Source organism: Coenobita brevimanus, chromosome 113, assembly GCF_032717465.1.
Source record: "Coenobita brevimanus isolate Jiangsu-jjx chromosome 113, ASM3271746v2, whole genome shotgun sequence".
Lineage (NCBI taxonomy): Eukaryota > Metazoa > Arthropoda > Malacostraca > Decapoda > Coenobitidae > Coenobita > Coenobita brevimanus.
The window spans coordinates 3,773,881-3,789,196 of NC_137066.1; positions in this window are offsets into that span (position 1 = coordinate 3,773,881).

The window sequence follows — 15,316 nt, forward strand, 5'->3', positions numbered from 1 at the left end:
ACTACTACTACTAGACATGAGCTAGTTACTTCCGCTGGTGCGTTCTAACAACTAGACTATTAAACGCCATCGTCGTCCTTTGTACATAAACAAACTAGAACTTCGACAGTGAACTACTCTTGACCCCTTCATGCCAAGGAAGCATTTTACACGACTGTATATTGTTATTAACACCTGGCGATTTGGCTGTACATAAAAAGGATGTCTAGTAGTGGTGTTAGTGCAGGCTATATCTAACCTCTTCACTTCCATGACCCGTATTCTCTTTGGGTATGGAAGCTCCCTAACACCTCTCCCTTAGTGAACTATTTTTGGATATGACTGGTTAATATCCTTTAGTACGCTAGTTATGCAGAGTATGGCGATATTGGAAAGACTTAGGTAGCAGAGAACAGGAGAGCAAGGTATAATAAACAAATCGTTTAGGCAAAGATGTTAGGGAAGAAATAAAGATTAAAAATAGGCGATGACAGTGAAATATGCGAAGGTTCTTGAGACCTTTTAATGTAGACCTGACTCTTGTGGAGTGTCAACACGCAGGGGTTATGAGAGAGTGTGCTGCTCAAGTGAGTGATTAGTTTTAGTAAGAGGTCATGAGAAAGGTACCCATAAAAGCATCGTTAATTTTATTATGATTGATTCATGTATAGAGCTAGACTGTCCGAGTGAGGGGCAAGACAGTGCTCCAAGTACTACATATAAGCACAAGCATAAGGGTGAACATCAGAGTACAGATTAGCTTGATATCCAGCAGTAATTAGTGCTAGGCTTGGTCGTGGGGATAATTATAGTGGTTATTCTTGATGTGAGTAGGAACTCAAGTAAACATGTGATACTCAAGAGTCATTATGACGCATTAAGGGTTTATATGTAACTGAGTTAAATCTCATGTATTGAACGAATTATCTCTATTTGTGTTGCTAAAGTAATGTAATTGTCTTCAACTAAGTTAGTAACAGTAAAGCAGAAAACGTATGTGTTTTGGAACCTCAGTGTGTGGAAGAGTTTCCCTCATAATCCGGGAGGGCATTGGGACAGACAGGGATACACTGTCACAATGTCCTAATATTAATGTTACAGATTCTCTCTGGACTTGTCTCTGCACTCCCTACTGCTGCTTTTCTCACGCTGCCTATTTAGATAATTAGCAGTCATTTATCATGCATATTAAAGATGAATGTGAAATATAAAATGATTACTGAGGGAGTGTAGGGCACGAGACTTCTATTAATACTACTGCCTCTACTACTACTTTTACTACTACTACTACTGCCACGACTACTACTACTACTACTATACTACTACTACTACTACTAATCACAAAAAAAAAAAAAAAAATGGTAAGCAGTAAATTGCGCTTCGTGAACACATGCCGAGAGACCGGAGCATTTGTTGTCAGTGTTTTTTTGTTTTTTTTATGCGAGGAAGAAGTATCCAAAGGCCATGAGCCCTCAATAAGAGTTTGTTGGCCATCACCCACTAAGAGGGGCATTAGGTCAAACAAAACAGTGAACAATGATACTTTAAAAAGAAAACCAGGGAAGGAGGAAAGACGGTCTAAGGAGCCAGGAGAACAGGTAGAGTAAAAAAAATGCTTGAAGGCCGGCAAGGTCTATCATCTCACCCCTGACAATCAGGCTAGATGGAATGCCCACACGCAGGTCATAAGCCCAGAGAAGATCGTACAGGGTTTTATAGCACGACCCCCCCTCCAATTGGTACGACCAGGTGTGGGTGCCAAGAGCCAGAAGGTGCTGATAAACAGAGACCTTGGGCTGGTGGTCACCAGTCTTGAGCACAGGGCAAGATGGGTAGTCCCCGCAGCTGGAGAAGAAGATGACAACGATGTCCACTTTGGCCGAGTAGTTGGTTGATGTATCCTCGGCCACAAAGGCGGAGGTGGAAGATTCCTGTCCCTGTTCAGGCACTGACAACTGATGGTGGTCACCAGGAGGCTCTAAAATCATATCCATGGTCTGGTCCAGAGCCAGGTTGGTATCTGAAGATGGGCAGTTGTGCCGATTTACTGGAGCATCCTACTACGTCCGTTTCCATGGTGCCTTTCAGGAAGCAATAGGCTGTGGCGGGTGGGACTGATGCTCCCAACGACGATAGGGGGCAGGATGTACGTCATGGATGAAGCACTTGGGAATGACAAGGCGAGGCAGCCCATTCTCCTCAAAGATCTTGGGGAGAAGAATGCGTAATGTACCCTTGTCGCCCCTACAGAAAGCCCTCGCTGTCGCAGTGCACATCCTGACAGTGATGCTAACCTCTCTAGGACTCACAGGACCTCTGGCCTGGCGCCCCTGGGCCGGGCAGCGCCGCCGCCATGCATGGATAGAACCCTGCATGGCCATGCTCCCTAGCCCAGTAACATCCCAAGTAAATATACTTTATAGCTAAAACTAAATTTATTGAATATATCTGCTAACTGCTGAAGGATTCTCTTCTCTGTCTCACATAGTAGGAAAATTATTAGCTTCTGAAAACCATCACGGTAGGGCCGTGTCATGTCTGGCCAGGTTGGGCCGGGTCGTGTCAGGCCGCTCATCTCTCAGCTGAACGGAAACATCGCTTCGCTCGCTGCGTTCGCTCGCTCGTAATAATAATAATAATAATAATAATAATAATAGACATGAGGAGCAGAAAGGGTCACAGGAAGGTGAACGGTACTTCTGCACCTGACTTTCTTGATCTTTATCAAGATCTTGATTGGTGAGCAGGCTTACTAACACCTTTTCCTTTGCATTTTATTTTGCATGTTACACTTTACTATTCTTTGTGTCATACTTACTCCTATGCGCTATTGACACAAATTACACAAATACGACAAGTGCAATGGTTAATGGCACATGCTTGAATTAACAGGTAAGGGAACGGCGTTAGGAGGATTCCATATCCTACGAGATTGTCAGCCTTAGCCTTGACCTAGCCACAGTGCTGAACGTTACACCCGTCCTCTGTCAATGGGATGTCTGCCTTAACAACACTAATTTCCCACAAGATGACACACACACACACACACACACACACACACACACACACACACACACACACACACACACACACACACACACACACACACACACACACACACACACACACACACATATTAACACTCTGAACCACACACATTTGCCACTGCTGTGATGTTTTATTTATTCATTACGCCTGTATTCCTTCATACTGAATATCCTTCTCAACACTTTTCTTCTACCATGCTCCTCTATCAGTTCCCTCATACATAATTTCTCACCTTCACATGATCAAACATTACCTGCACCGTCTTCTTCTGATTCTCGTATTTTTAACTCAGCCAAGTGCTTTTACTTATCTAACAGTACGCTGATAGAAGCCAAAGCAATTACATTTTTTTGTCTATCTATCTATTGCCCGGCGCCTCAATCCCGTAAGGAGTGGCCATCAACAAAATGACCTCCATGTCGCTCTGTTCCCTGCCATTTCTCTGCCCTCCCCCAAACTTACAATCCCTCTCTCATATACTTCTCTTTTCCATTCCTCCATCTCATCTTCGGTCTTCCATTATCTCTCCCCTCCTCCACCCCACTCACATACACTTCTAGATCGTATCTCACTCTCCATCCTATCCACATGGCCAAACCACATATTATGTCATTATTAACCACACATAGACAGCATACAAAGGGTAGCTGAGGTGTACTGTGCAAAAATATGTCACTAATGAAGAGGTTTCACGAAGTTCTCAGTGCCAATAAGTATCAGGTTGTGAGAGCTGACACATGTGCTGTGAGGAGGAATGGATAGAGGAGAGTATATTCGGAGTATATTAGTAATAATAAATGTGATGGGATATACAGTAGTTTTAACAGTAAATGAAACGCCGAGACCTCGGACCTCGAGCTGTCGATGCCAAGCATTGCTAGGTATGCGCTCGACAGAACAGTCGTAAGTTACTTGTAGGGAGATAGGGAGGTTGGTTGTAGGTCGTCGGAGCACTGCCGGAATAAAGTCGTGAGATGTAGTATGGCTCAAACTTGTTGCTGCTTATTGCACGGTTTATCATCGGCTAGAGTGAATAGGTAGCTCTCTCTCTCTCTCTCTCTCTCTCTCTCTCTCTCTCTCTCTCTCTCTCTCTCTCTCTCTCTCTCTCTCTCTCTCTCACTGTCCCCCTTTGTGTATTGGCGAGGTGAGTTAGAGCACTCTTGGGTTACGGAGTTTATTGTACAGTTATATCGAACTGTAATTTACAGCGTAACATAGTGTGATGGCAAAGCCTCCTAGGTGACCCTATCTTCTGCCTACGCCCTGATTGTGTTCTCGGGCCTTCTCTAACCCCTTCTGATCTGAAGGGAATCTCTCCGACATTATATAAAGCTTGGAGAGCATGTGTGGTGTAATGTAGTGTCTGGTAGATTTCCATTCACGGGGACTAACCGACTAGGGCTGGTTACATCACGAGTTTGAATACGTCATGAAATTCTTGGTCGTCAGGACTAAGAGTTTGAGATCCATCTGTTAAGGATTCTTGATTGCCTGGGACAACAAGATTGTGGATACGCACTGTGTGGATTGACATTCCTAGTGAGAAGCTGTGTGTGTCTCCAGCAGACACTACATCCTGTACATTGTGTTATGAGATATATACTAGTGCATATACAATGTATACAATGCTGCCCCCAAGCCTTGCCCACGGACTCGTCATCGCATGAAATGTGACCAAAAATAAACAAAGTCAACTCCAAATGACCTTGATATCTGACCCCCTGACCTTGCTGACTGAATCAGTTCATCGTCCCTTCATTCTGTGTCACCGACACGAGTTTCATCGAAATCCACGGAGGGATTCAGGAGATATTGCGCCCACAAGAATAACCTAAGTCGACACCATATGATCTTGACCTATGACTCCATGATCTAGCAGACCTAATCAGTTCATTATCTCATACAGCTTCACTAACTAACAAAAGTTGGTGGAAATCCGCCAGTGGGCTCAGGAGTCACTCTCAGAAAAGTGTTACTGATGCACACTCGCACGCACGCACCCACACACTCTCGGACGGAGAAAAAACAATCACTTAATGCCCCCTCCACCATAGGTGGGTGGAGGCATGAATACATAAGCAGATAAAACTAATTACACAGAACAAAACCATCAGACAACACACATATACATGCTATCAATGATATACTGGTACACAAAAACACAAAACTTGCCCCCCCCCCACTGTGTGTGTGTGTGTGTGTGTGTGTGTGTGTGTGTGTTTCTCACTTCCCATCGCTCGCACAAGGCGAAGCATTAGTGGATAATATTTAATATTATATATAATAAAGACACCTCCGTATAAATAAACTTTTGTCAGCTATATCTTCGTTTGGCCGTATATGTATAATTGTAATATTAACTTATTTGACTGGCAGGTGTTTGGTGGCTTTATTTATAATGATTTAAATATCAACGAATGCTCATAATACACAACTGAAGGTTAAGAAAATTTGAGAATGCAATCCCAGCCTTACCACTCAGAGGAGCATGAAAAAGGAAGGCTTTGGATTAATACCTATCAACTGCACGAGCATCACTAAGGCAGACAATCGAATGTTAGGAAGTCACAGTCTTCCCCACATACAACGTCCATTTGAAGAATTACATGTACCATAATTATGTCCTCAGACTTTACTGCTGGGTGAAGGGGGACACACCCGGACACACGGGTAACAAATAACCTACTGTCCTAAAGTATGATGACCCTGTGAATCAAACATAGGGCTTTCCAGTTGCCAGCTGGATATCCTACACATTAGACCCCCGAACGAGATTTATGATGTGACTGAGGGCAGCTAAGGAGCTGTGACCGGTACAGGCCGGACAATATTATCAGCTAACTGACATGGAATGTACAGGCGGAGACATAAGCATCATTCCAAAGTTCTATGAATTCATGGCGGAAAAACTGAACCACTTGAAACATGCACTGGTGGAAATAAGATTTTCATTGTATTTTGCCAGTTTTATTTTGTTCAGATGGAAATGTGAAGACAGTTGTTTCTTTCAGTGTACAGTACCTCCACTCACGATACCGGCTGCTGCACTGCTGAGGATTGCAGGCTTGCCAGTAACTGGAGCACAACTACTGTACTACTAAATCCAATGCAGTTCATAACCACATGAAGAGTTTTGTCACAAAACTGTCTTAAATACTGATAATTTAAGGATATAAAGATAAATTACTATACGCTAGTTTTACTGATGTATAATGAGCGTCAAGCAGCTTTTTTATTATTAGTCTTATAAAGTCTTACATATCTTACTGACAAATTGATGAGCATACTTAAATTGCAATGCATGTATATTATTTAACATATGGTGGCCAAAACTGCACTGCTGCAGTCAAACTCTTTGCTGTGATTTACCAGGCATGATAGGGCTACCAAAATGGCAACTCATGGGTAAGATATACCTACTGCAGCAAAGCATTTGTATGAACCGGGTTTTGACCTGGTATCCTCAAGTAGTGTAGTATGTCATTCCTAAATCAGAAGATTCAAGTTCATTACCTTGTTAAATGGGGAAAAAAAATCATTACACCAAGGTATGCTGTTCTCGATTATCCAGCACGAGTACGTGACTGAAGTCAGCGGGAGGTGACTCGGGTGCTACTGTACTATACCGATCATTTCGCGTCCTGTACGGCCGAGGTAGATAGGAGCAACCAGATATGGAGCTTTTGCCTTTCTCTTAAATGCAACTTTTCAGAGAGTGGAAAAAATTGAAAATTATGTTCCATGCTGCCATGTCTTTCTTCGAATTGCACAAATAACACCACAATACCAGATTACCATTATCAGTTACTTCATACACAGACAGATTTTTCATGATTAAATACGTGCCAGTGTAATAATGATAACTGCCAACTGGCAACCCCGGTGAGGAGTTTATCATCATGTCTCTCAACAGTAATCCCATCCCCTTCACCTCCCTCTTCAACCCAATCGTTTATTATAGCAAAAATGTCACTGTACTGAAAGGATTACTCAAAAAATTCCGTGACCCAAAGAAATAGAGGAAGTTTTCAGACATTGTCAGCTACAGTCACAGACGTCAGTTCTGTAAAGCAATAACAGCTAATCTAATTTTGTTCCCATCGAGATGTTGGAGCCGGACTCGGCTATCGTATTCCAGTCAGTGTAATGGTAGGTCATGTTACTTCGCTTGATGGGATTACCTGACAGAAAAGCCCACACCATCCTCTTGGGGATCAAACCTATGCATATGGCTAGACTGTCACTCAGACTAGAGCGTTCTAACTACTAACCACTACTGTAGGCAAATTCTTTGTCCTGTCTACATAAATGGGTCAAAAATTTCGAGAAGTAATTAATCTTAACTCGTTCATGATGATCATGTTTAACATCATAACACTGTTATCACCATACGACCCTTTTCTTTGCTAATCAGGTATTTTACATCATTAACTTATCACCATGCGACTATGACGTCATTCTTTGCCAGTCATGTATTTTACATAAACTTATTGCCACCAAATAACTTTATTCTACACAGGAAGCACCCCTAGCAGTAAAGGGCTAAAGAAGAATCTCTACAGTTCGAAATGGAAAATTATCAGGATAGAAAGAATATAACTCATCAGACTGAAGGGGTTAATGAAACTGTGAATCCCCTTCCCCCCCCCCACGCTGCAGATTAACCGATGCACAGTATTTCTCCAGGGTGGAGGAGGAAGTGGTTCCCGCAGCACTCATTTCTGAATACCGGAAGTGTCTGGGAGCACCTAGGAAAAAAGAATTTTTGTTAGTGGTAGACCTCAACATGGAGCAGCTTTAGGCAGAATCGGATCCACGAGGGCCGCTGCTTGTTGGGTAGGGGGGAGGTCAACGACAGTATGCACTGTCAGTTCTTTAGCAATATACACGGCCGGATTTATACTTTACAAGACGAACTTCTGCATACTGGTAAGTTTTAGACAGTTTGGGACTCCCTCCATCCTTCCCTCACTTCCCCCGGAAATGGATCCCAATGAGAAGCAATGCCATTTTTTTTTTAACTCAGGAACATGAAATTTTGCACACTCGTAAACCGAACCTGGGTTTAAGGCACGATGTGAGGCTCAAGGCCCACTCCTAGTTGCGGGGGTGGCACCTCAGGGGTTCTGTCCAACGTTGTTACGCCTGGCAATATTTTTATTAGTTTATTTATGTATGTATTTAGGAACAATGAAGTTTGTATGGGGGGGTACACCTCCACCCTGACCAGGTATTGTGGGTTGGATTCCCTAGTCCCAGTCAATTCCAGTATGCATTGCCAGATTTTACCTGGGAAAATGAAGCATTCCACAATGGTAAACCTCATCTCAGACCAGGTTTCAGGCGGGGGAAGGGGGGACTTGTCCACCCCTCATAGCAGCCTTGGTTGGGCAGTATACGAAGTTTTGGATAGCGGTAGACGCCAATCCGGATCGGGTATTAGCAAGTGTGGCATCCTGTGGAGCCAGCCCCCGTGATTCCTGGGAAACACTGGTATGCACAGCAGTTAAGACCTATGTTTTAGATAGGGTGGGACCCATGAGCTTCCCTGGTGTGGAATGGGGCTGCACAATAATTTTACTGTGCTTGTTTATGTAGGAATACTGGTAATGGAAACCTACTAGAATCTCCTTACTTTGTCCTTCCTACAAAAAGTAAGTCATAACTGCGACAGGAACATATTCGTAAGTTTGCCTCTTAAACTTTCCCATCCAGTTACGTCTGGATTTTACCTTATTCTCAACCACTTCAATTTGGCTACGTAATTTTCATTTTACTCGGGTTCTCTGCATAAAATGTCTTTCAGCTTCAGAGACACTTTGCAGACAGTATAGATTAAAGTCTTCATTTACCCTTTCACTGCAAGTGCTTTACCCAAAGCTGAATATAATCGTCTGCAGCTATCAAGAATAAATCAATAAATACGTTGCTGGACTGCATGAGTTACCGCCACGCGACAATAAGAGTTTAAGGATATTTCTTGAACTGGGGATGTTAGGTGTTGCCTTCGTTAACCTATTCAGCAAGACAGGCCTTTTCCGAAAATGAATAAAATCCTCGGTAAGGAGAAGGAATAAGATAAAATACTTAATCTGCTTAGGACGAGGACATCCGTTTTTAGATTAATCTTGCAACCTCCACACAATTTTATGTAATTTGTAAATACTCAAAACAATGAAAGGTTAACAATGGCTTAATTTAAATTCTGCAGTTCCAAAATCTCTCCAAACCTGAGTACAATCATTTGAAGGGAGCAAGAACAAAATATTGCAGGTCTCGTTGGGGACACAGCCGGTCTAACGGAAACTACATCCGTCCCCGTCCCAGAGGTTGTCTGGCTTACTGACACTGTTTCTATCACAGTAGATGGCACCTTTGCAGCAGTACACATATATGTAACACTTCACACCAAACAGATTTTTTATGATCATAAATATTATACACAATCCATTCCAAAATCACTGACCTAATCGCTCCACAGTCATGGCCACTGTTCTGATTGTTAACTTTAACAGACATGTAAATTAAGTCTGTATAACCCTTTCCCCAGCATTCGTGCTCCATGCTCATCTCAACCTACCCTTCCATACCATAAACATATGAACTGATATCCCTCCATACCATCCTCTTCCGGCCGAAATATCAGTGACACAGAAGCATCTTTCAGTTATTTGATGGAATATTTACTCAAAAATGCAATTAGGGACCTAGATGTTAAGTAGAATGTTGCGAGCCGTTGTTGTTGTTGTACTACACAAGTCTGTCTGATGGAGCAGACTCACCAACAGCAAGCAAGCAACCGCCCCTGCTGGGCCATTTCATGCAGTGAATCGACTTTCCCATGTGGCTGACAGCGCCTTGCCACATCGATGCGCGGGGATTAATGTGCTGGTTTAATTTCTGGGTGGACCCCGCATGTCTCCGCACAGCCAACGGGGGCACCATAGCAGCTCCATGTCACCCCGTTACGACCCAACATTGTAAATGATTTCCAGAGTTACAGGAAGCCATTTGTCTTTCCATTCAATGTTAAGCCATCTTACATGGAGAGAAATATAGTAAACGGCGATGCGAAGGATGGAAGAAACAGAAGGATAGGAGGGCAGACTGAGAAAAAAGAATGATAGACATGAAGGAAGAAGCTGGGAGAACTACATCAAGAGAGTGGATGATGGGTGCCACTACCTACCACCATGTTGCGAGCCGTATTGTATGTAAAGACTGTGACGATGAAACCTGTCTTACTGATGCTCGTGCACTCGATAGGCACAAACCCCTTCACTCCGATGACGAATATTTCAATTATGCTACCATCGGACGATTTTATTCAGTACTGGAAAGATCTCTAACAGTGATGGAGTTCCTGAAGACTGTATCTAAGCTGTAACAGTGAATGGGTTGCTGAAGGCTGTATCTAAGCTGTAACAGTGAATGGGTTCCTGAAGGCTGTATCTAACTTGTAACAGTGAAGGGGTTGCTGAAGGCTGTATCTAAGCTGTAACAGTGAAGGGGTTGCTGATATGAAGGCTGTATCTAAGCTGTAACAGTGAAGGGGTTGCTGAAGGCTGTATCGAAGCTGTAACAGTGAAGGGGTTGCTGATATGAAGGCTGTATCTAAGCTGTAACAGTGAAGGGGTTGCTGAAGGCTGTAACTAACCTGTAACAGTAAAGGGGTTGCTGAAGGCTGTATCTAAGCTGTAACAGTGAAGGGGTTGCTGAAGGCTGTATCTAAGCTGTAACAGTGAAGGGGTTGCTGAAGGCTGTATCTAACCTGTAACAGTGAAGGGGTTGCTGAAGGCTGTATCTAAGCTGTAACAGTGAAGGGGTTGCTGAAGGCTGTAACTAACCTGTAACAGTGAAGGGGTTGCTGAAGGCTGTATCTAACCTGTAACAGTGAAGGGGTTGCTGAAGGCTGTAACTAACCTGTAACAGTGAAGGGGTTGCTGAAGGTTCTGTCTAACCTCTCCAGTTCCAAAGGTCTCTCGAAACCTGAGTAAAACTGTCCGCAGAGATTAAGACTGTAATGAAAAATACGCCATCAGACTGAAGTGGCTAATCCAAAACTTTGTTCTTTCCTCCTCGATCCAGTAGTGAGGCTGGAGTTGTCACAGATAAAATCCTGCTTGCGTTGTGCATTCACAGTACTTGTTGATACTTGAATCTATACTCATGCTGGATTTGCAGTAGAAAAACCTTTCACAATGCTTTGACAGACTATGGCATCGAGCTTTCCAGTTGCGGGCTAGATATGCTACTCATTGCATCACCAGCTTCTCCCAAACTGTAAAGTTTGTGAAATGACTGAGGGTAGCTAAGCAGATGCGAGAGGGACAGGCTGAACAAGATTATCCACTAACCTCCATGACACGCGCGTCCACCTCCAATGCCGGCTGCTGCATGACTGAGGATAACAGGCAGGGCTCTGACAACAGCCAGCAAAGATTACCGAACCGCCGTGAAATTACCCTAGATGCAATAGAATTACCTTAAAAATCCTATGTGTAATTTATATATATACTGTGTATATATATATATATATATATATATATATATATATATATATATATATATATATATATATATATATATATATATATATATATATATATATATATGTGTGTGTGTGTGTGTGTGTGTGTGTGTGTGCACGAGCGAGTCAAAACAGCGAGAACAGGAGAATAAAACTTTGGTAACACAAGAAATTTGTATCTGATTATTACCTCTGCGAACGAAACTGAAGGAAGTTGTGTATTCACTAATGTTTGTCTGTTTGTCCATATGATATCTACAAAAGTTCTCAATGTATTTCAAAGAAATTTTTGTGGAAGGGTGGGCCATGGGCCAAGAAAGAATTGATTAAATTTGGGGGCCGATCCGGAGGATCCGGAGTATCCCGGACAATACCTCCAAAAATTCTCAATGAATTTCAATAAACTTTTGTTGGGGAGTGGGCCATGGGTCAAGGAAAAACAGATTAAATTTGGGGGCGGATCTGGATCCTATGTATTCCACACAATACCTCCACGGATCCGGCAGTGACATTGGCGGAGGTGTACACTCTCTGAGTGCTTTCTGACTGATAATGCACTCAAGTTCTCAGCTCAGTAAAGCATATCATTTTTCATTTTTTTGGAAACAAGGAGTTAGGATGGATGGTTGCGAAGAGTGAAGACGTGTTTCTGAGCTCTCGTCTAGCTGCAGGGTTGCCTCACCGGCTTTAGCTTTGTTTTGTCCGCCACTAGGGCGTTTTTCAATAAAGTTAGGTTAGCTGGACCTAATTTTCCTCCCTGGCCTTAGTAGATATAGTAGGTGTCTATATCTAATTACTGAGATCGCCTTTGCTTACTCACCTCTGGAGTGTACCCCCCACTGATCGCTCTGGGGTGTGAGTTACACACAGGCGCGTCCTCCCGAGAGTGGTTTGAGAGGGTAATTTCAGATTAGGTGTGTGTTCCCTGGGCAATTTCTCCCTTGGTCGTTTTTCTCTCTCTTCCCACTTCCCCCGTGAGGGGGAAGTGGTAACTATGGCGGACGCCACTGCGCCTCCCCCCCCTTCAGGGGGGGAGGTAGTCCTGACCGACCCCCGACTGTCTCACGGACTGACTACCCCCAGACTGAACGGCCCCAGACACGTACCCGTCTTGACATTGATTACAGAAACGCCGAGTTTGTACAGATCCACGCGGTTGGTCCCACTCCCCTGTCCAGCCTCAATCCCTTTATCATCAAGAAGGTGATTGACGGGTGTGCAGGTGAGGTGGAACAAGTGAAAAAACTTGCGAGTGGAGATCTTCTCGTTAAAACTAGGAACTCAAGTCAGGTAAAGGATTTGCTAAAACTGAGCAAGTTCCAGTGTTATGATGTTCAGTCCACGATCCCTCACTCCATGAATTCCTGCAAAGGTGTGATCACCTGCAGAGATCTAGTGGTCATGGAGGAGGAAGAGATCGTACAGGAACTTGCTCAGCAGGATGTTATAGAGGCACGTTTCATAACTAGATTCTCGGAAGGCAGGAAGACGAAGACCGCCACAGTTGTCCTAACGTTCGGCAAAGTTACTTTACCTTCCAACATCAGAATTGGATATGAAATTCTTAACATCAGACCATATATCCCGAACCCCTTGCGTTGCTTAAAATGCCAGATTTATGGGCATCATGAAAAGACTTGTAGGGCTTCCCAGCCAGTGTGTGGTAGGTGCGCAACTGTGGGACATTCTGCTGAACACTGTACATCTGAGACGGAGTGCTGCTTTCACTGCAAGGATGCTCACTCCACTTCCTCGAGGGCTTGTCCCAAGTGAAAGGAGGAGAAAGAGGTCTGCACAGTGAAGGCAACCGAGGGCATTTCCTTTTACGATGCAAGGAAGAAGGTGAAGGAGTTGCATGCAACTCCCAAGCCTAATGTCTCCTATGCATCGGCGGTTGTGTCCCGTCCCGTGATGTGCACCGTTGAAACACAGACTGACCTAACATTCGCTCCTCATGCCCCACGCCCTACCTCTCAGTCTAAGCCTCCTGTACGATCCAACTCTCTGATGGACATCCCTGTTGTCACTTCATACTCCCAGGCTGCCGCTGCTCCTTCGCAGTCAGTGCGGCCAAAATCGAAGCCCGACAAGTCTGACAAGATTAATTTAACCACCCTCACTAAACAGTCACGTCCTCATGTCCTTCCCGCTCCTGGTCCGGCGAGGGAGAGAAAGAATAGATCTTCCTCGATGGAATCTGGGAGCCTCATTATTGATGAGACTATGGAGATCTCCACAAACAAGCACCGGGATAGGTCCCCCGGTAGCCACTCGCCTGGTCACAGGGGGCATAAAAAGACTAAGCACACTTGCCACCCTCGAAAATCTTAAACCGCCGCATTCACTATACTACAGTGGAATTGTAGAGGTATTGGGAATAAGTTACATAATATAGCTATCTTGCTTTCACTACACAGGCCAGACATTGTTTGTTTACAGGAGACGCGCCTGGAGGATCATCCTGATCCTCCACAGTTCAGACACTACCACTCATATAGAAGATATGAAGGTCACGGAGTTGCCATTTACACACACAAATCACACCCACAAACGGAAGTGATTCTAAATTCTACTCTGGAAGTGGTCGCGTGCAGAGTAAAATTTAATAACACGTATCTGTCTATTTGCTCTCTGTACTGTCCTCCTCATGGCCCCATTGATAGTGATGCTTTAAATTCACTAGTGGAACATCTGCCTGGAAATAAGTTAGAGTTGGGCGATTTTAACGCCCATCACTATCAATGGGGTAGCTTGAGGATTGATGGTCGTGGAGAGCAAGTAGCCGACCTCTGTCTTCTGAACGATGGTAGAGCGACTCGTGTAGATGATCGTACTGGTAACTTTTCGGCCATTGACTTATCTTTGGCCTCCCCTGGTATACATCAAGATTTTTTATGGAATCCTTATGACGACTCCTTGGGAAGTGATCATTTACCCATCTGTCTTTCTTATACACGCGACATCGTTTCGGACCCTCCACCTCCAAAATTTAACTATAAGAAAGCAGACTGGGGATCCTTCTCAAGGATCGCCAATTTAGATATATCTGGGGAGACCATGGATGTTAGGGTCGAAAATATAACCCAATCCATATTACACGCAGCAGAGGCTGCTATTCCCAAGACTTCTACAGTTCATGCGAAGCATAGAGCACATTGGTGGACGCCGGATTGCCGACAAGCATTAAGAAAACGCAATAGGAGATACAGGATTTTTGATAGTCAGCCCACTGAGGAAAATTTTATTGCATACAAACAGGCACGGGCTGAGGCAAGGAGAATAATAAGAAGGGCTAAACGTGACTCCTGGCGGTCCTTTGTGTCCACGGTGACTCGTACAACACCTTTACATAAAGTCTGGTCCACTATAAGATTATTAAATAATAAACGCCCATACTTCCCTGACACCACCTTGCAGGTGAATAACACCACCTATGACGAGCCCGTGGACGTTGCTAACATCCTCGCCAGGAGTTTTTCTCATGTAAGTAGCTCAGCCAATTATGACCCGCGTTTTCAACATCATAAACGCACGGCTGAGCTACAGATATTAGACTTTGCCACAGAAGACGTAGACTCCCCGTACAACCAAGAGTTTACGCTAGATGAACTGCTCCTTGCCCTTAAATCCTGTAAAGACACCAGCCCTGGACCAGACACCATCATGTACGGTATGATCCAGCATCTTAATCAGGACAACCTGATTAAGATGTTAGCATTGTACAATGAGATTTGGGCGTCTCGAACGTTCCCAAACTCA